The sequence below is a fragment of the Tachyglossus aculeatus genome, chromosome 5 (genome assembly GCF_015852505.1).
Source record: "Tachyglossus aculeatus isolate mTacAcu1 chromosome 5, mTacAcu1.pri, whole genome shotgun sequence".
Classification (NCBI taxonomy): domain Eukaryota; kingdom Metazoa; phylum Chordata; class Mammalia; order Monotremata; family Tachyglossidae; genus Tachyglossus; species Tachyglossus aculeatus.
The window spans coordinates 37,817,959-37,840,566 of NC_052070.1; positions in this window are offsets into that span (position 1 = coordinate 37,817,959).

The window sequence follows — 22,608 nt, forward strand, 5'->3', positions numbered from 1 at the left end:
GATCACCTTGTAACCCCCCCAGCGCTTAGAACAGTGCTTTGCACATAGTAAGCGCTTAATAAATGCCATTATTATTATTATTGTAGTAAGCGCTTAAATGCCATTGTTATTATTATTATTATTATCTACCCCAGCATTTAGTACAGAGCCTAATACATAGCAACTGCTTAACAAACAAATACTATAAAAAAATATTTTCTCAGGCCCAATTTTACCTCGACTGGTGAGCTTGGATTGTTAAAATTTAGACAAAGTAAAATTGTGAAGATTGATGGGATTGTGTGGTCTCTCTGAGCCAAATGCACCTTCTCCAGAGCAGGGTATAATGAAGTGAACAGTTAGTTGTTGGGGTATTTTAACAGATCCCATAGTTGTGAAATACATTCTACTTTGACCCGCTTTTTGCAGCATTCATTCATTCAGTCGTATTTATTGAGTGCTTACTGTGTGCAGAGCACTATACTACGTGCTTGGGAAGTACAAGTTGGCAACAAGTTGGCAGCACCCACAGTACCTCCATTCCCTCTAGAACATTTGAAAAGAATCCCAATTGCCCTGTTGGTCCAAGCATGCCAAACCCATTTTTCAAAAATAATGTTTACTCCTAAATCTAAGATTAGGAAATTTCATATCTTTAATGATATTCCAATTTATTTAATTAAAAGATCTACTCTTATCATTATCAACAACAATGGGAATTGTGGTATTTAAGAGCTTACTATGTGCCAGCGTGGCTCAGTGGAAAGAGCCCGGGCTTTGGAGTCAGAGGTCAGGGGTTCAAATCCCGGCTCCGCCAACTGTCAGCTGTGTGACTTTGGGCAAGTCACTTCACTTCTCTCGGCCTCAGTTCCCTCATCTGTAAAATGGGGATTAAGGCTGTGAGCCCCCCGTGGGACAACCTGATTACCTTGTAACTTCCCCAGCACTTAGAACAGTGCTTTGCACATAGTAAGCACTTAACAAATACCATCGTCATCATCATCATCATCAAGTGTTGGGGTAGATACCCAGTAACCAGGTCCCTCATGGGGCTCACAGTCTAAGTAAGAAGAACTGTGAAGTACAGACCAGTTAAGTGACTTGCCCAAGGTCACTCAGCGGGTACGTGGTGGAGCTGGGATTAGAACCCAGGACCTCGGACTCCGAGGACTGTGCTCTTTCCACTGGACCACACTGCTTTCCTGAGATGCTAGTGTAACATATTGTATAAATAGAAACTTTGTGGGGGGGGGGGGGGGGGATGTGGGTCGCAGGGGGGTGACCGTTTACTTGACTATTCATTTATAGTCAAGAAAAGCAGAGGCTCACATTACGGAATTAACATTTGGGTTATTCCTCATGCTGCTTTTGGAATTTTAAGAACCCCTCAGGGTGTGGATAGTCTTATTTTTCCTCACTGCCGTAACTTAACCGATTGAAGTAGAGTTAATGAAATATTTTGTCGTGTTTTAATTAAATTTGATTGCTTGTGTACGTATAAATGAAGCTACTCCCGCTAGACTGTAAGCTCATTGTGGGCAGGGAACGTGTCTTCTGCCAATTCTGTTATATTGTACTTTCCCAAATGCTTAGTACAATACAGTGCCCAGAGTAAGACTCAATAATTATGATTGATTAATTGATTTAGGACAGCTTTTTCTTTTTAAACATTAAGCGTTAGAAAAAAGTCTCATTGTTAAATATCAATAAATCAGCATAGCTATAGGTTTTGTCTTCTAGGTACGCATTAACTGCCAGAACATCTTTTTTTAAATTGCAGCTATGTGAGTAAATTACTAAGTTCTGGATTTGACTTTTTATAGAATGCATTTTTAGAGCCCGTCTTAGTGAGTCTGGGATCTGGTTACATCTTAGCCACAAGTGAATTATTACATTTTATTTCCAATGCGATGCAGGTTTTTTAACTGCCTGGAAACTTGCTATGGGAGAAAAGCCGGGCATTTCAAGCAGCAGGAACTTTCCATTTGAAGGCCAGTTGGAATGGGCGGAGGAAAGCCAAATCAAGGCAGGTTGCAAACCAGCATATTGACTGAGCTCTGCTTTGCAAATGTGGAAAACATCTGTTAGTCCCCTGTGGCCACGGTGGTTTCAAGGATTAGTCAAAAGCTTTCCTATAAAGACACAACTTCTTGGAATGGGAAGGCTGTTTCAGTGGGAATCTCATGACATAATCTTTTGTAGCAAAGGATAGTGTCAGTTCTTGATCTTCAGTAAATCAAAATAAGGACAAGAAGCAGAATCATTTTGAAAAAAATAAGGGAGCCGTAAAAAATGAATCCAGAGCCCGAATTTACTGGTGCTAGAGACTTATCTATAATATACTTATCTTATATACATATATATATATATATACTTATCTTACCTGTATATATGTTTGTTCATATTTATTACTCTATTTATTTATTTTACTTGTACATATCTGTTCTATTTATTTTATTTTGTTAGTATGTTTGGTTTTGTTCTCTGTCTCCCCCTTTTATACTGTGAGCCCACTATTGGGTAGGGACTGTCTCCATATGTTGCCAACTTGTACTTCCCAAGCGCTTAGTACAGTGCTCTGCACACGGTAAGCGCTCAATAAATACGATTGATTGATTGATTATCTGCTGTTGATTTTTCGTACCTAGAAACCGATACCATTTCATCACGTGCTATGTGAAAACATAAGATTTTGATTTCAATTGTGCTGTTTTCTCTTTGTACTTTTTAATTGATCTTTCTTCATAGAATGTCTAGACTTAATCCTTAAATTGGGGAAGGTAGTGTTGAAAGAGCGAAAACGCTCAGCGATTGGTACAGCACTTGACTCATAGTAAACGCTGAACAAATATTATTATTAATAATAACGATAGGTAAGATGTGCCTAGTTTTTTTTCCCCATCTCCCATACTGGGAGGGCTCGGTGGAATGGATGTATATTTCTGTTCAGTAGTGTAATGAAGTAGAGTGTCAGCAGGGCTTATTCTGTCTCTCAGTCTGCGTAAATAGACAATGACTCGGTTACTAACTTCTTGGAAAGCTTCTCTGTGTCTTCTCCTCAACAGTCTTCTCTTTTGCAGCCTGGCAGCTGAGGAGATATCCCCCAAAGAAGCATCACTCTTCCTCACCGCTCCCTCCCCTCCCCCGTTTTCTTTTTACCCTATACTGGGGACATTCAAAGGCCTGGCATTGACCAGAAAGACAAAGGACCCTTTCAGGCCTGGGATTTAGCCACAGCCTTGTCCTGGGCTTTTGTTATTAGTACGCTCACTCCCTCCTTCCCTTTCACCACCCCCTACCCTTCTTGTGAATACTTTACCACAGCAACAGTAACATTTTTGGAATTTCATCTCATTTGAAAAATAAACAGTGGCAAGAAGAAGCAGTGTGCTTCCCGGAGAATGCAAGAAACTGCTTTTTAGACATTCAGAGACAGAGAGCTTCATAAAGCAGAGGCTAGTGCTTCATCGCAGGGCTCGAGCCGGGTATTAAAGCTGGAAACGCTTGCTAGTTAATGCTCACACGAACCTTTTTTTCTGTTCGGCGGGCCCTCTCGGGTCTTAGCCCATTGTGGCTTAGCAGCTGCTCAGTCAATGTTAATGATCGCTGATACTCAAATCATAATGCCCGCAGACGTCTCAGGATGCAGAGATCACCTGGTAACCGATGTTGGCAGTGGGAACTGCAGAGAGAAGGCCATTGGGGCAGCAGGGGAAGACCTTTAGTTTCCAAATCCAGACCTTTCCCAATTGGTTTTTGTCCTGTCTTTTGCACTTTTTCACTTGAGCCTGTTCCCCTTAAACACTTTGCTCTCCACTCCTCCCCCAGCCCCAAGGCACTATGTACCCATCCATCCAAAACTTATTTTAATGTCTGTCCCTCACCTCTAGTTCTTCCTAACCTCTTTGTGAGCAGGGACTATGCCTCTGCATATGACTGCATATGATTATGCATATGTCTTTGCCTCCTTTGTTGTATCGCACTCTCCCTGGCACTTAATACAGTGCTCTGCATTCAGTATTCATTCATTCATTCAATCGTATTTATTGATCACTTACTGTGTGCAGAGCACTGTACTAAGCGCTTGGGAAGTACAGGTTGGCAACATATAGAGACGGTCCCTGCCCAACAGCGGGCTCACAGTCTAGAAGGACTGAATGAAAGGAGGGGAACAGGGGGCAGGTGGAGTGGACTGCCCCTAGATCTGGAAATGGCCCTTAACTGAAGGAAAATAGCTCTTTCATTTTCTCTTTTTCCTTATGGGGTTTGTTAATCACTTACTACGTATCAAACACTTCTGGGTTCTGGGCTAGGTACAAGTTTTTTAGGTCAGACACAGTCCCTGTCCCGCATGGGGCTCACATTCTTAGTAGGAGGAAGGGAGAACAGGTATTTAATCCCCACTTCGCAGCTGAGGAAGTGGAGGCACAGAGAAGTTAAGTGATTTGCCCAAGGTCACCCAGCAAGCTCTTGGCAAGGGTCAGGATTAGAACCTAGGTCCCCTGACTCTCAGACAAATTTTCTTTCTACTAGGACATGCTGCATCTCAAAGGATAGTGGGAGAAAGGTGACAATCTCTTTAATTGAACTATTATTCAGAATCAGACTCTCCAAACTTATCACGTTACAAGGGATTTTGAACTGATCAGTCGTTTGTATTTATTGATTGCTTTCTCTGAGCAGAGCACTATCCCAAGTGATTGGGGGAGTATAATACAAGAGAGTTGGCAGACACGTTCCCTGCCCACAACAAATACAGTCCAATAATCAGGTCCTTATACCACCTTAAAACTCAAGCTGTAGGTGTGTGAGATTGGGGGAGATGTGCACATTTAGGGATTGAGAGGAGAGGTATATTCAAAATTGATTATGCTCATTCAGGCCAACCTACCAGATTGGTACTCTCTACTTCTGAAACAGTTTTCTGACCCCTAGGAACCTTTAGCTGTCTCTTCCATCCTTCAAGGAGGAACTTTGAAGTGGAAGCCAAAGGTCCACGTAGATGCCGCTTTAATAAAATAAAGGGGAACAAGCCACAGTAGAATCACAGCTCTCAAGTTGTTCTTCCTCTCCTTGAGACGGATAAAGTAAAATGGCAAGCATTCGATGTAAATTAATAATACCTTGGCAATTCTTGATTAGTGTCTTCTTTCTCTGTAATCTCTGTTGAAAGCACATACCCTTCTAAAGCTCATGAGAAAGCATACCTGTGAAATAGGTTGGTCAAGTCAGGTTCTTAAGCAAAGTAAGTAGTAAATTATCTATGCTGTCTATGCCTTCTAACTCCGTATGTGCAGACCAATTAAGACACTTCATTAATATGTGATGATGATCTTTATATTGGGCATTCTTACCTCAAAGCAGTGTGATTTAGCCTTTTAACCCCCTGAAGGTTCCATCTGGCTTTGACCCTGATCGTTGCCAAAAATCACAATCAGGGTTGATTTCATTAGCTTTAGTCTCCTTTTCATTAGTCCATCTGAAAGTAATTTGTATATATATTGCTTAAAGGCTGAGAGTAACGTTATTCACAGCGGCTGGTAATAATTAACTTCACAGGAAAAAAAATGTTTTTGAGTTTCAGGAAGAGTCAAAGAACCAGTCTGTCAGATTTATCTTTGTTTATTCCACTTGCCCATAACAATTGGCCTATTTAGGAGGAAGCAGATAAAGAAAGGAACCAATATTTCAGGTGGTTCAAGAACTTCTCTGTACGTTTGGACCGGATCATCACACCTGTTTTTATTTCCATCTTTGTCCTGAAGCTGATAGTTTGTGGGGTTTCCTTGAGCATTCTTTTGAGACAGGTGGGACTGTTCTCATCTTGGATAAATGCTTTTAACATAGGACTTTAAGTCCCCCACTTTATTCGAGTAACTTGGATGAGGCAGGGTTTTTGGTGGGGGCTTCTTCATGTAAGATCAAGAATGCAGCCTGTTCTCATAAGAACTATGTAGATTGCAAATTTTGTGGAAGAGTCTTCAGTGTGAACCGTACGCATTCACACTGAGATTAATTTACCAACTTTGTAGAGCAGTAAATTTAGCTCAGCAGGATTGCACGGGAAGAGGTGTAAAGCCATACAAATCACCTTGGTGTTTTAATTCAATTAAATCTTTGCCCCACACAACCCCTCGTCTCTGATCATTATAATCTATGGATAGTGGTTGGACTTTGGTTTCTTGCTTCTTTAAAAAAGAGAGAGAAGGATATTTTTGAAATTGTGTGGAAACTCAAATTAAGCCTTTAGCGATCAGAAGCAGTGATAGAGCTTCCAGACTTACCTGGCCCTGCTCTTGGAACTCTCCTCCAGAGGCCAACGGTTGACTGGCTGGTAAACTAGAAGTGCATGGTTATATAATAATAATGATGGTATTTGTCAAGCACTTACTGTGTGCCAAGCACTGTTCTAAGCACTAGGAAAGTAGTCAGGTTGTCCCACATGGGGCTCACAGTACTAATCCCCGTTTTACAGATGAGGGAACTGAGGCCCAGAGAAGTTAAGTGCCTTGCCCAAAGTCACACAGCTGGCAAGTGGCAGAGGCAGGATTAGAACCCTTGACCTCTGATTCCCAAGCCCGTGCTGTTTCCACTAGGCCACACTGTTTCTCTTTATTGTATTATTGTATTATTATTATTATTATTATTATTATTATCGTATTATTCTCTCCCAAGAGCATGTGAAGCAGCAGCAGCGTGGCTTAGTGGATAGAACACGGGCCTGGGATTCAGAAGGTCCTGGGACCTAATCCCGCCTCCACCACTTGTCTGCTGTGTGACCGAACAAGTCACTTCACGTCTCTGGGCCTCAGTTGCCTCATCTGGAAAAATGGGGATGAAGACTGTGAGCCCTATTTGGGACCGGGACTGTGTCCACCCCAATCACCCTGTATCTACCACAGTTCACAGTACAGTGCCTGGCACATAGTAAGTAACAAATACCACAATTATTATTATTACCAGCAATAAAAGCTTAGTATAGTGCTCTGCACATAGTGCTCAGTAAATACGATTGATTGATTGATTGATTGGAAGGGAATAATGCCAGGGGAGTTGTCGAGAAGTGGAGGGCACCGGGGAAGGGGCTGTGATGGTTGGTATTTTGCAGCTGATTAAGCTTCTGGTTTCACCAAAATCCGATCACTTTGTAAAAGGTAATCCAGCATGCCTACAACTGAAGTTTCCTTTCTTCCTGGATACCTCTTGTCAAAGTCAGTGAGAACAAATTTCTTCTCCGCAATAGTAGTAATAGATCCTGTTACATTTATTAAGCAGCGTACTCTATTAGGAGCGTGGGAAATGCCCACTAAGTGGTACATTCCCTGCCCACAGGGAACTTCCACTCCAATTCAGTCCGAGTGAGTTTCTGTGACTTACAGTATAAATCCTTTGGGTATTACCTTGACCTTTCGTATAGCTGTCATCTGTACTCAGTGATAATGTTAATAATAATAATAGTAATAAGCCACCGATGGTGAATTTCCCCAGGGGCCAGTGTAGGCCCCTCAGTCCAAGGCACACTGTGCCCACCCAAATGCCTTGTTCTGCCACATTTGATGATTATAGCGCCGACACTCTTTTCACGTCTCCCTTCTTAAGTTTCAATTCTTAGGAAGATCCCGTTCGCTGAAAAAGAGCGGTCCCTTTCCGATTGCAGCATCCTATGCTGGTCTGCCTGCGGCCGTTGACTCCCCATTTTTGGTCGAGAGGCAACATGAGAAGCAGCGTGGCTCGTTGGAAAGAGCACGGGCGCTTTGGAGTCAGAGGTCATGGGTTCAAATTCCGGCTCCGCCACTTGTCAGCTGTGCGACTTCGGGCAAGTCACTTAACTTCTCTGTGCCTCAGTTACCTCATCTGGAAAATGGGGATTAAGACTGTGAGCCCCATGTGGGACAACCTGATCACATTGTAACCTCCCCAGTGCTTAGAACAGTGCTTTGCATATAGTAAGCGCTTAAATGCCATCATTATTATTATTATTGAGGATTTGTTTTCCTGCACCCCTAAAACATTTCTTCCGCGCTCCTCATTTGTGATTTTTCAATTGCAGTTCGCCAAGCAGCAGGTATTTGGGCACACCACAGTCATATTTTATACTTAACACACTCCACCCAATGCAGCTAGGAGATGGGCTTCATTCTAGAAATTTGTTGCTTCTAAGCCTGCCTTGCCATTTGCTGTGGAGTAAATGATATTGGTGAAACTATTCAAGGAGTCGCCCAGTCATTGGTATTTATCTGAGTGTATACTGTGTTCAAAAGAGGTTCTAAACACTTTGGAGAATACAGTATCAATCAGTGGTATTTACTTGTACTTCCCAAGCACCTAGTACAGTGCTCTGCGTACAGTAAGTACTCAATAAATACGATTGAATGAATGAATGAATTTACATCTAGACTGTGAGCCCATTGTAGGCAGGGAATGTCTCTTGGTTGCTGAATTATACTTTTCAAGCACTTAGTACAGTGCTGTGCACATAGTAAGCGCTCAATAAATACTGTTGAATGAATGAATGAATGAATGAATTGAGTGCTTCTTGTGAGCAGAGAAGTGTACTAGTCTCTTGGGAGAGTTGGTAGTCACAGCCCCTGCTCACAATGAGCTTACAGTAAGGAGAAGCAGTGTGGTCTAGTGGAAAAACCATGGTCCTATGAGTCGAAGGATCCGGATTCTAATCCCGGCTCCACCGCCTATCTGCTGTGTGACCTTGGGCAAGGCACTTCACTTCTCTGGGCCTCAGTTCCCTCATCTGGAAAATGAGGATTCAGCGGGGCATAGTGGAAAGAGCACGGGCTTGGAAGGGTTCTAACCCTGGCTCTTCCACTGATCCTGTGTGACTTTGGGCAAGTCACTTGACTTCTCTGTGCCTCAGGTACCTTATCTGTAAAATGGGGATTCAGGCTGGGAGCCCTACGTGGGACAACCTGATTACCTTGTCTATCTACCCCAGTGCTTTGAACAGTGCTCAGCACATAGTAAGTGCTTAACAAATGCCATCGTTATTATTACCTGTTCTCCTTCCTGCTTAGATTTTGAGCCTCACATGGGACTTGATTATCTTGTCTCCCGCAGTACTTAGTACAGTGCTAGGCACATAATAAGCGCTTAACAAAATATCATAATTGGAGTTTAGAGGGCAATCAAAGGCGGCATCTATGTCGAGTCCAGGCCTCGTAGCCATAAAGAGGGTAGGACAATAGTAGGGTTCTGTACTCTGTGTTGTTTCTGGGAACTGTTGATCTCCAACCCAGAGCATTTATATTCATTCATTCATTCACTCAATTGTATTTATTGAGCGCTTACTGTGTGCAGAGCGCTGTACCAAGCACTTGGGAAGTACAAATTGGCAACATATCAAGATGGTCCCTACCCAACAACAGGCTCACAGTCTAGAAGGGGGAGACATACAACAAAACAAAACAAACAGGTGTCAATACCATCAGAATAAACAGAATTATATTCATTCAGTCGTATTTATTGAGCACTTACTGTGCGCAGAGCACTGTACTAAGCGCTTGGGAAGTACAAGTTGGCAATATATAGAGGCGGTCCCTACCCAGCAATGGGCTCACGGTCACAAATGAGGGAACTGAGGCACAGAGAAGTTGTGACGTGCCCAAAGTCACACAGCTGACAATTGGCAGCGTAGGGATTTGAACCCATGACCTCTGACTCCAAAGCCTATATATATATATATATATACACATTATTAATCAAGGCTAGGCTTCTGTGGCCTGAGTCAGGTGATCATGTCAGCAGAATATTTGCGGGAATCGCCATTTAGATGATGAATTACCTGGAATTGAGAACATCTCTGTCTCCCCAGCTTGATCGCAAGATCCTGGAGGGCAGAGATGGGGTCTGCTTATTCTACTTTTCTCTCCCAAGCGCTCAGTACAGTGCCCTACACACAGTAAATGCTCAAGACACACCAGCTGATGGGTTGGCATATTGTCTGATGACTATATGGGCATATCTCTCCAAGAAGGCCCCACCTCCATCTGCAATCGTTCTGGTAGTGTATTCAGAGAGTTTTCTTGGTTAAAATATGGAAGTGGTTTACCATTGCCTCCTTCCGCGCAGTCAACCCGAGTCTCCGCCCTCCACTCTCTCCCATGCCACTGCTGTTCAGCATAGTCAATCAATCAATCAATCAATCGTATTTATTGAGCACTTACTGTGTGCAGAGCACTGTACTAAGCACTTGGGAAGTCCAAGTTGGCAACATATAGAGACAGTCCCTACCCAACAGTGGGCTCACAGTCTAAAAGGGGGAGACAGAGAACAAAACCAGACATACTAGCAAAATTAAATAAATAGAATAGATATGTACAAGTAAAATAAATAAATAAATAGAGTAATAAATATGTACAAACATATATACATATATACAGCATAGGGGAGTTTTGACTGTAGCAGATTGCCTTCCACTCGCTAGCCACTGGCCAAGCTAGGGAATGGAAAGGGTAGGCCTCTGCTTGACTCTCCCCTCTCCCCTCCATAGTCGAGACTGGTAGAGGACTGGAAATAATAATAATAATGGCATTTGTGAAGCACTTACTATGTGCAGACCTGAGAATCAGAAGGTTGTCTTATGCTGTCGAGTCGTGTCTGTCCCATAGCGAAGCCACAGACACATCTCTCCCACAACGCCCCCCTTTGGGGCCTGGGTTCTAATCCTGACTCTGCCCCTTGTCTGCTGTGTGACCTTGGGCAAGTCACTTAACTTCTCCTTGCCTCAGTTACCTTAGCTGTAAAATGGAGGATAAGAATGTGAGCCCCAAGTGGGACATTAGACTAGTCTGATTAGCATGTATCAACACCAGCACTGAATAGAGTGCCTGGCACGTAGTAAGTGCTTAACAAATGCTGTAAAAAACAAAAATCCTTGTTCATCACTCACTGTCCTTTTTCTTGAATCTATACTCTGGAGCTTAAGCTTTTAGACTGTGAGCCCACTGTTGGGTAGGGACTGTCTCTATGTGTTGCCAATTTGTACTTCCCAAGCGCTTAGTACAGTGCTCTGCACATAGTAAGCGCTCAATAAATACGATTGATTGATTGATTGATTAAGTAGTTGTCCTCTGAACCCCAAAGTCACACAGCTGACAATTGGCGGAGCCAGGGTTTGAACCCATAACCTCTGACTCCAAAGCCCATGCTCTTTCCATTGAGCCACGCTGCTTCTCCAGGTGCCATCCTGAGAGGGGGAAAAGGCCCCACAGAACTGGAAATAAGAATAACTGTGACATTTGTTAAGCATTTCCTATGTTTCAGGCATTGTACTAAGCGCTGGGGTGGATACAAGCAAATCGGGTTGGACAAAGTCCCTGTGCCGTATGAGGCTCACATTCTTAATCCCCGTTTTACAGGTGAGGAAACTGAGGCACAGAGAAGTGAAGTGACTTGTCCAAGGCTACACAGCAGACAAGTGGCAGAGCCGGGATTAGGGCCCAGGGCCTTCTGATTCCCGTTCCCGGGCTCTATCCACTAGGCCATGATGCTTCTCAGCGTAGCAACTAGTCCACAACTAGAAAGGTAGCAAGTAGTGGGCAAAAAGCAGAACAGAGACAGCAAATAAAGCGAGGTACAGTCCATTAATGATATGTATTGAGCGCTTATTGTGTGCTGAGCACTGGACTAATCACTTGGGAGAGTACAGCCTTCTCAGACTAAGCCCCCCTTTTCCTCAGCTCCCCCTCTCCTCCGCGTTGCCCCAACTTTGATCTACCCTCCTCCCTCCGCCCCACGGCACTTGTGTATATATGTACATATCTGTAATTCTATTTATTTAAATTAATGCCCGTTTACTTGTTTTGATGTGTATATATCTATAATTCTATTTCTGTTGATGCCTATTTCCTCGTTTTGTTCTCTGTCTCCCCCTTCTAGACTGTGAGCCCGCTGTTGGGTAGGGACCATCTCTAGATGTTGCCAACTTGGACTTCCCAAGCACTTAGTACAGTGCTCTGCACACAGTAAGCGCTCAATAAATATGATTGAATGAATGAATGAATGTCCGTCTTTATTGCTGAATTGTACTTTCCAAGAGCTTAGTACAGTGCCTTACGCTATAAGCAAGTACCCAGCTCTACACAGTAAGGGCTCCATAAATACGATTGAATGAATGAATGAATGGTAGATGCGATCCCTGCTTGGGACTCAGTACAGTGCTCTGCACACAGTAAGCGCTCAATAAATGTGATTGAATGAATGAATGTCCGTCTTTATTGCTGAATTGTACTTTCCAAGAGCTTAGTACAGTGCCCTACACTATAAGCAAGTACCCAGCTCTACATAGTAAGGGCTCCATAAATACGATTGAATGAATGAATGAATGGTAGATGCGATCCCTGCTTGGGAGTCAGAGGCCATGGGTTCAAATCCCGGCCCTGCCACTTGTCAGCTGTGTGACTTTGGGCAAGTCACTTCACTTCTCTGTGCCTCAGTTACCTCATCTGTAAAATGGGGATTGACAGTGAGCCCCCTGTGGGACAACCTGATCAGTTTGTAACCTCTCCAGTGCTTAAAACAGTGCTTTGCACATAGTAAGCGCTTAATAAATGCCATTATTCTTATTCTTATTCTTATTATTATTATTAACAACCCGCTACGGGCTACAGGGAACAACAGTCATTAAACTAAATATCAGATAGGGGCGACAGCAGAGTGTAGAACAGTGCTTGGCACATAGTAAGCACTTAACAAGTACCATAATTAATTAATTAGTACAATGATTTGGTCATGGGTCTGGGGGTGGGGTGAGTCAAAGCGCGTAAAGGGCTATGGCAAAGCAAGGTTGACTAGGGTGGGAAAATGAACGGTGCAGATGGATGCATAAAGGAAGCGAGAAAGCCTAAAACTCAAGTTCCCGGTACTTTGTGGATTTCAGCTAGGAATAATAATGATGTGTTGGGGAGAAAATTTGGATTCCTCTGTAGAGGTTTTACACTCATCCATTTGTGGAAGTGTGAACTCTAATTCTGGATGGATATTTATGAAGCGAGCGCCTTTTCACGGTGGAGAGGCATTAGGTTTATTAAACATTTCAAGGAGTCAAGTAATTTGAGGCCGTTAGCTCTACACACCCTGGATTTATTTGTGTCATCGAATACTTGGCATGGAGAAAACCACCCTAACCCTCAGAGAAAGAAAGCCGTCTCAGGATTTTTGAAGAAATTTCAAATATAGTCGAGTTCAAAGGTGCAATGTTACACAACCTTTTCCCAGGAGATTTTTATATTCCACTAATCCACTTAGAGAATGTGTGGGAAAGGTGCTGAGTACATTAGTCATAGGTTAGTTTGTCTTTGGGATTCTATTCGTTTTAAAGAACTAAAACACATTGGCTTTTATGTCTAAAAGAGGAAATCTTGTAAACTTTGAAATCTGCCTTTGCCTCTTTTAAAAGAAAAAATGCCTTCCTGCCCTTTTTTTAATGGTATTTGTTAAGCACTTACTATGTGCATATTTACATATTTACATGTGCATATGTACATATTTATTACTCTATTTATTTATTTATTTATTTATTACTCTATTTATTTATTTATTTATTTTACTTGTACATTTCTATCCTATTTATTTTATTTTGTTGGTATGTTTGGTTCTGTTCTCTGTCTCCCCCTTTTAGACTGTGAGCCCACTGTTGGGTAGGGACCGTCTCTATGTGTTGCCAATTTGTACTTCCCAAGCGCTTAGTACAGTGCTCTGCACATAGTAAGCGCTCAATAAATACGATTGATTGATTGATTGATTGATGTGTCAGGCAGAATTCTAAGCGCTGGGGTAGATACAAGATAATCGGGTTGCACATAGTCCCTGTCCCACACTGGGCTCACAGTCTTAAACCCATTTTACAGATGAGGGAACTGAGCACCGAGAAGTGAAGTGGCTTGCTCAAGAGCATTCAACAGACAAGTGGTGGAGTCGGGATTAGAACCCAGGTCCCTCTGACTCCCAAGGCTGTGCTCTATCCACTAGGCAACGCTGCTTCTCCTGTCTCCTTACCCCATGTGGTTGTAGTTTTGTTTTTTTCTTCTTTTAATGCTTATAAATATCTGACCCTGGACCCCCTCTTCCTTCAGTATTGATTTACCTTTTTAGCTAAATATTTTAGGATAGTGACAGGTGGCCTGTTAAGTAATTGTTTTTTGCATTTTAATGCAAGATACTGAATACTCATGAGTAAACTGGTTTGGAATTCATGAAGATAAAGAGCTCTGGCTACATTGTTTTGTATAAGCTTGCAGAAGATAGTATTTAGAGTACAAAATCCTTTCCTTCGATGGCATGCAAGTTTTAACGTTCCTTAAAATATTCTGTTAAAAAGAAACTTTTGAAGGCTTTCTGCCTTCCCCTTTTTGCAGATGGGGAAGTGGAGGGGGAAAAAGGGCGTATATTAATTCAGTTGTTCATAGTTCTATTCCAAAATGACATTAATATCAAAAAATCATGAAGCGGGTGTATTCCGATGATGCTTAGTTGGTTCAGAATGGAATTTATTGTTTTTAAAATGTTAGGGAGAAACGGTGAATAAAACACTGATTTGTCTTTGCAGTTGAAATGAATGTTGTTGTTTTTTAACGGTACTTAAGTGCTTAGCTGTGCATCGGATACCGTTTTAAGTGCTGGGATAAGGTGCAAGTTAATTAGGTCGGACACAGTTCCTGTCCCGCGTGGGCTCACGGTCTAATTAGGAGGGAGAACAGGTATTTAATCCCCACTGTACAGCTGAGGAAACTGAGACACAGAGAAGTTAAGTGACTTACCCAAAGTCGCATAGCAAGGATGGAGGGAATGAGTAAAGAGAGTGAGTCAGGGTGATGCTGTCTATCCCCGCCGCCTTATCTCCTTCCCTTCCCCACAGCACCTGCATATATGGATATACGTTTGTACGTATTTATTACTCTATTTATTTGTGCATATTTATTCTATTTATTTTATTTTGTTAATATGTTTGGTTTTGTTCTCTGTCTCCCCCTTCTAGAGTGCGAGCCCACTGTTGGGTAGGGACCGTCTCTATATGTTGCCAACTTGTACTTCCCAAGCGCTTAGTACAGTGCTCTGCACACAGTAAGCGCTCAATAAATACGATTGAACGAACTCACCTGCCTGTAAAGAGAAGCAGTGTGGCCTAGTGCTTGGAGCACAAGCCTGGGAGTTGAAAGGACATGGGTTCTAATCCCGGCTCCACCACGTGCCCGCAGTGTGACTTTGGGCACGTCACTTCACTTCTCGGAGCCTCAGTTACCTCATCTCTAAAATGGGGGTTTTTACCGTGAGCCCACATGCACCCAGGACAGTGTCTGGCACGTAATAATAATAATAATAATAATGATGGCATTTATTAAGCGCTTACTATGTGCAAAGCACTGTTCTAAGCGCTGGGGAGGTTACAAGGTGATGAGGTTGTCCCACGGGGGGTTCACAGTCTTAATCCCCATTTTACAGATGAGGTAACTGAAGCCCAGAGAAGTGAAGTGACTTGCTCAAGACAGAGGCTGTGAAGCCCACTGTTGGGTAGGGACTGTCTCTATATGTTGCCCATTTGTACTTCCCAAGCGCTTAGTACTGTGCTCTGCACATAGTAAGCGCTCAATAAATACGATTGATGATGATGATGATGTAAAATGGAGATTCAATACCCGTTCTCCTTCTTACTTGGACTGTGAGCCCTGTATGGGGCAGGGACTGTGTCTGACCTGATCATAGTGAGTCTTTCCCAGTGCTTGGAACACTACTGGACATGTAGTAAGCGCTTAATCAATTAATTATTGCCCAATTATTAGATGCCAGGGATCAATCGTTCGCATTTGAGTGCTTACTGTGTGCAGAGCATTGTACTAAAATTGGGAGAGTACAATATAAGGAGTTGGTACTCGCATTCCCGGCCCACGTGTTTGCTAGTTTTCTCCTGCGAGATGGCGGACACTCTACTTGGAACTTTGGCGTTCTTGGTAGGATTATATCTAAACTAACTCAGGCACATTTCCGTCCTTTTCCTTTCCATCTTTTTGAGATGTCCAGGAAAGGGGCCTTGATTGCATAAGCCCTGTCAATAATGTATTGAAAGAGCATTTTATGTCTGACCTACTACCAAGTAAGCCATCCTACCTCCTTCCCTTCCCCACAGCACCTGTATATATGTATATATGTTTGTACATATTTATTACTCTATTTATTTATCTTACTTGTACATATCTATTCTATATTTTTTGTTTTGTTAGTATGTTTGGTTTTGTTCTCTGTCTCCCCCTTCTAGACTGTGAGCCCACTGTTGGGTAGGGACTGTCTCTATGTGTTGCCGACTTGTACTTCCCAAGCGCTTAGTACAGTGCTCTGCACACAGTAAGCGCTCAATAAATACGATTGATCGATTGATTGATCCATCTGGTCGTTTTGCTGTCCTTTTGTTGGCCTTTTTGCTGTATGGTAACAAATCAGATCTGGAAGCTTTTATGTCCGGTTTTGTCATTTTCTGGGCTAAGCCTCCCTCCATTAAGGTTCAGATCCGGTGTTAGAGTTCTTACAGACCCTGAAGTAAAATACAGCGGCTCTCATTTATTTATTTAATTATTTTATTTGTACATGTTTATTCTATTTATTTTATTTGGTTAATATGTTTTGTTTTGTTCTCTGTCTCCCCCTTCTAGACTGTGAGCCTACTGTTGGGTAGGGACCGTCTCTCTATGTTGCCAACTTGGACTTCCCAAGCACTTAGTACAGTGCTCTGCACACAGTAAGCGCTCAATAAATACGATTGAATGAATGAATGGGCTGAGTAGGAGGGTCAGGGGTTTCTCTGGCGACACACTCCAGAATCACACAAAATGAGCAGAATTTGACCAAATGGAGCAAGGGAAGCAGTGTGGCCTTAGAGACAGCATGGGGCTGGGTGTCAGAGGATGTGGATTCTAATCCCGGCTCTGCTGTATGCCCTTGGGCAAGTCACTAAACTCCTCGCCCTGGGCTTCAAGGCTGTCCATCACCTCGCCTCCTCCTCCCTCACCTCCCTTCTCTCCTTCTCCAGCCCAGCCCGCACCCTCCACTCCTCTGCCGCTAATCTCCTCACCGTGCCTCATTCTCGCCTGTCCCGCCGTCGACCCCCGGCCCACGTCCTCCCCCTGGCCTGGAATGCCCTCCCTCCCCACATCTGCCAAGCTCGCTCTCTTCCTCCCTTCAAAGCCCTACTGAGAGCTCACCTCCTCCAGGAGGCCTTCCCACACTGAGCCCTCTCCTTCCTCTCCGCCTCCTCCCCCTCCCCCCCCGCCTTACCTCCTTCCCCTCCCCACAGCACCTGCATATATGTTTATACGTATTTATTACTCTATTTTACTTGTACATATTTATTCTATTTATTTTATTTTGTTAATGTGTTTTGTTTTGTTGTCTGTCTCCCCCTTCTAGACTGTGAGCCCGCTGTTGGGTAGGGACCGCCTCTATATGTTGCCAACTTGTACTTCCCAAGCGCTTAGTACAGTGCTCCGCACACAGTAAGCGCTCAATAAATACGATTGAATGAATGAATGAACTTCACCTCTCTGGCCCTCAGTTACCACATCTGTAAAATGGGGATTAAGACTGTGGGACAGGGACTGTATCCGACCCGACTACCTTGTGTTTACTTCAGTACTTAGTATAGTGCCTGGCACATTGTAAGAACTTAACAAATACCACAATTATTATTATTATCATTATTATATTATGCCGTGTGCCCAGTGTGGCATCACTCCTTGCAAGTGCCGTCACTGGCCACCATCCTTCCCAAGTTTCGAACTGTCGTCTCATTTATTGTAAAGTTGTAGCTTTTCAGCTTCTCCAGACTCAACCCAGTTTATTACTCTCTCGGGATCCTCTTCACCTTCTCCACATTCCTCCTGAAATATGAATTCCTTAAAGAGGAGACATTCACATTACAGCAGAGAGTATAAAATTACGCTCCCGATTTAGAATCGCTCCGCCTCGCTTGTGTGACCGAATTGGAAGTTCATTCATTCAGTCGTACTTATTGAGTGCTTACTGTGTGCAGAGCACTGTACTAAGCGCTTGGGAAGTACAAGTTGGCAGCATATAGAGACGGTCCATACCCAACAGCGGGCTCACAGTTTAGAAGGGGGAGACAGAAAACAAAACAAACTATACTAACAAAATAAATTAAAAAGAATAGTAAATATGTACAAGTAAAATAGAGTAATAAATCTGTACAAACATGTATACAGGTGCTGTGTGGAGGGGAAGGAGGGGAAGGGAGGGGAAGTTGTAGGTAATAGGTGGCTAATCAATCAATCAATCGTATTTACTGAGCGCTTACTGTGTGCAGAACACTGTACTAAGCGCTTGGGAAGTACAAGTTGGCAACATATAGAGACGGTCCCTACCCAATAGTGGGCTCACAGTCTGAAAGGGGGAGACAGAGAACAAAACCAAACATACTAACAAAATAAAATAAATGGAATAGATATGTACAAGTAAAATAAATAAATAGAGTAATAAATATGTACAAACATATACATATATACAGGTGCTGTGGGGAAGGGAAGGAGGTAAGATGGGGGGGATGGAGAGGGGGACGAGGGGGAGAGGAAGGAAGGGCCTAATGTGGTTGTTTGCAACCTGTTAGATTGTAAGCACCTCAGGGGCTCCCTACAGTAAACAGCTTAGTATGGAACACAGAAACATTCATAATTATTGTGAAGAAATCATGAAGTTAATCCTCTCATGGCACAGTATAAATTACTTAAGGCACACTAATGTCTGTCTGCCCTTCTAGACTGTAAGCTCGTTGTGAGCAGGGAGCGTGTCTACCAACTCTTTTGTGCTGTACTCTACCGAGCGCTTCTACTACATAGTTTCCACATGCTTAGTAAGTACTCTCTCTGTGGTATTCTGTAAACCCTGTAATAATAATAATAATAATAATAATAATAATAATAATAATAATAATAATTGGCATTTGTTAAGCGCTCACTATGTGCAAAGCACTGTTCTAAGCGCTGAGGAGGATACAAGGTGATCAGGTTGTCCCACGTGGGGCTCACAGTCTTCATCCCCATTTTACAGATGAGGGAACTGAGGCCCAGAGAAGTTAAGTGACTTGCCCAAGATCACACAGCAGACATGTGGCGGAGTCGGGATTCGAACCCATGACCTCTGACTCCAAAGCCCGGGCTCTTTCCACTGAGCCACGCTGCTTCTCTAGCTGTAGATGTAGATGATCATCATTCTGCTGTCGGGGCGTGAGAGTAGGCTAGAGATGGATCCACCCAGATAATTGGGTTAATAGCCACCCAGTTAACATCCAGATAATTGGCATGGAGTTCACTGCTGTGTTTGAGTGTGTGTGTGTGTTTGTGTTTTCTGCTTAGAAGGAAATGTGGAGGAGGATGGTTCCACAGTCATGTCAGCTGGTTTGCTCAGATTCTCTATTGTGTTGGTACTTTCTGCATAGAATCCAGCGGCTGGGGCAGAACCAACTCCCAGAGTCAGAAAGTTGGAAGGAAGGACTCTGAAGAGGTCAACTGAGCCAGCCTCCTGCCTCCATCCCCTAAAGGACAATCAATCAATCAATCAATCAATCATATTTATTGAGCACTTACTGTGTGCAGAGCACTGTACTAAGCGCTTGGGAAGTACAAGTTGGCAACATATAGAGACAGTCATCATCATCATCATCATGAATCGTATTTATTGAGCGCTTACTGTGTGCAGAGCACTGGACTAAGCGCTTGGGAAGTACAAGTTGGCAACATATAGAGACAGTCATCATCATCATCATCTTCATGAATCGTATTTATTGAGCGCTTACTGTGTGCAGAGCACTGTACTAAGCGCTTGGGAAGGACAAGGTGGCAACATCTAGAGACAGTCCCTACCCAACAGTGGGCTCACAGTCTAAAAGGGGGAGACAGAGAACAAAACCAAACATACTAACAAAATAAAATAAATAGAATAGATATGTACAAAAATAGAATAGATATGTACAAATATCAATCGTGGGTCTGGCCCATTCGGAGCTCACAGTTTAAGGGGGAGGGAGAACGGGTATTTAATCCCTATTTTACAGAGGTCCAGTGAACTGAAGGTAGACTCCGAACTGTCCTGCCCCAGTTCTCTATTTCTTTAATAATTCTCTATTCCCCTCCTCCCCCTCTCCATCCCCCCCGCCTTACCTCCTTCCCTTCCCCACAGCACCTGTATATATGTATATATGTTTCTACGTATTTATTACTCTATTTATTTTACTTGTACATATCTATTCTATTCATTTTATTTTGTTAATATGTTTTGTTTTGTTCTCTGTCTCCCCCTTCTAGACTGTTGGGTAGGGACCGTCTCTGTATGTTGCCAACTTGTGCTTCCCAAGCTCTTAGTACAGTGCTCTGCACACAATAAGCGCTCAATAAATACGATTGATTGATTTAAGTAAATGGGCACATGCCCCAAGTGACACTTTCTTCATTCATTCATTCATTCATTCATTCAGTCGTATTTATTAAGTGCTTACCGTGTGCAGAGCACTATACTAAGCACCTGGGAAAGTACAACAATGAAGTGACAACCCTGCCCACAGTGAGCTCACAGTATAGGAGGGGAGGCAGATATTAATTCAAATAAATCAAATTACAGAAATAATAAAATTATAGTTTTAATAAAATTACAGATCTTAGACTAGATGGTACATTTTACTCTGAATATCAATCAGTGATGTTTATTCATTTATTGAGCATTTACTGTATGCAGAGCACTGTACTAAGCGCTTGGTAGAGTACAGCACACCAGAGTTGGTAGACACGCTCCCTGCCTACAACGAGCTTACAGTCTAGAAGGGCAGACGGACATTAGCATGCCTTAAGTAATTTATAATGTGCCATGAGAAGATTAACTTCATGATTTCTTCATAATAATCATGAATGTTTCCGTTTTCCATACTAAGCTGGTTACTGTATGGAGCCCACAGAAATCATTGTCTCTTCTGGTATCTTTATATATTTAATGTAATAATGATAATAATAGTGATAATAATTGTGATTGTAAACCCCTCGAGGGTAGCAACCCTATGTACCAACCCTGCTGTATTGTTCTCTCCCAAATGCTTAGTGCGGTGCTCTTGACATAGTAAAGCGCACAGTAAATGCCATTGACTTTCTGTAAATGTACTTTTCACAAAACAAGTGGTGATATTTGCATCTAAATCCAGTAGAGTTATATTAATAACAATAATAATAATGGTATTTGTTAAGCGCTTCCTATGTGCCAAGCACTGTTGTAAGCACAGGGTGGGGGGAACAAGGTATTTGAAAATTGAAAATGGGATTAGATCAGTTGGCCAAAGACTGACTATTAGGATTTGGTGAAGGTAACCTGAACAGGGAAGTCTGAATATCAGCGCAATTTTAACAGTATCAGTCAGCAAGTATACACGGCTTTCAAAAATGTCTCCTTCATCCCACTGTTCTTTTTTCTTTCATTGTACTGTAAGCTCCCCATCATTTTTGCTATCCCACTGTAGAAGGACTAGAAATGAAAACAGGTGGAGCAATCGCTGTTGCCGTACTTGCTTAAATTATTTAAAACCCCAGCCCATTAGCCCCTCAGATTATTCTAGCAATGTTGCCAACTTCCCCACTATAATTGTTCTTACTGAATCAAGAAAGAAACAACCCAAGCACCCAGTGAATTCTGGAATTGGTTCTACAAACTGGAACCTCACGTTAGTTCTAGATTACTAGGTGGTGTTTTAAATGTCAAATGATCAGCTTTAACGTGGTTATAAATGATAGTTTGCAAAGTGACATTCTGGCATTGTCTTCCTCCTTTTATTGCAGACTCTTGAGTCCACCTTTAGCTCAGGTTCAGTGAAGTTGTGGCAAGCCTTATTAGTTCCCCCTGGCCCTTTCGAAGACGTCATCAGGTCAGTAATTGGTTTGGGTTTGGCAAACCTGGGCTCTCCAGAGGCCCCTGGGACAGGAAGGTAAAACAGTGCAGGTGCTAGGATAAAACCTGGATCAGAGAGGAAATTTCCTGCAGCTTTAACAAGTGCAGATTTAAACTTTTCCATAGTTTAGACTTCCTCCGTGAGAGACTAGTTGGAGAGGGAAGCAGCGTGGCTCAATGGAAAGAGCCCGGGCTTTGGAGCCAGAGGTCATGGGTTCAAATCCCAGCCCCGCCACTTGTCAGCTGGGTGACTTTGGGCAAGTCACTTCACTTCTCTGGGCCTCAGTTCCCTCATCTGGAAAATGGTGGTGAAGACTGTGAGCCCCCCGTGGGACAATCTGATCACCTTGCAGCACTTAGAACAGTGCTTTGCACATAGTAAGCGCTTAATAAATGCCATCATTATTATTATTATTATTATTATTAATTCCTGCTAGGGAGAATGTTGGGGATTTAGATAGGGCCAGCCATCCTGCCCCACCCCCCCAGCGCCCAACCCACAGCCCCCTTCTTGCCAAATCGAACGGCTTCTACCACGGTCTAATCCCACTGGACCTCAGCGGCCTGTGATACCGGGGACTGCCCCCTTCTCCTGGAAACCCCATGTAACCTAAGTTTTTCTGTCCCATTAATCTCGTGGATCTCATCTTTCCGCCCTGATCGTTCCTTCTCAGTCTCTGTCGTTGGCCTTCG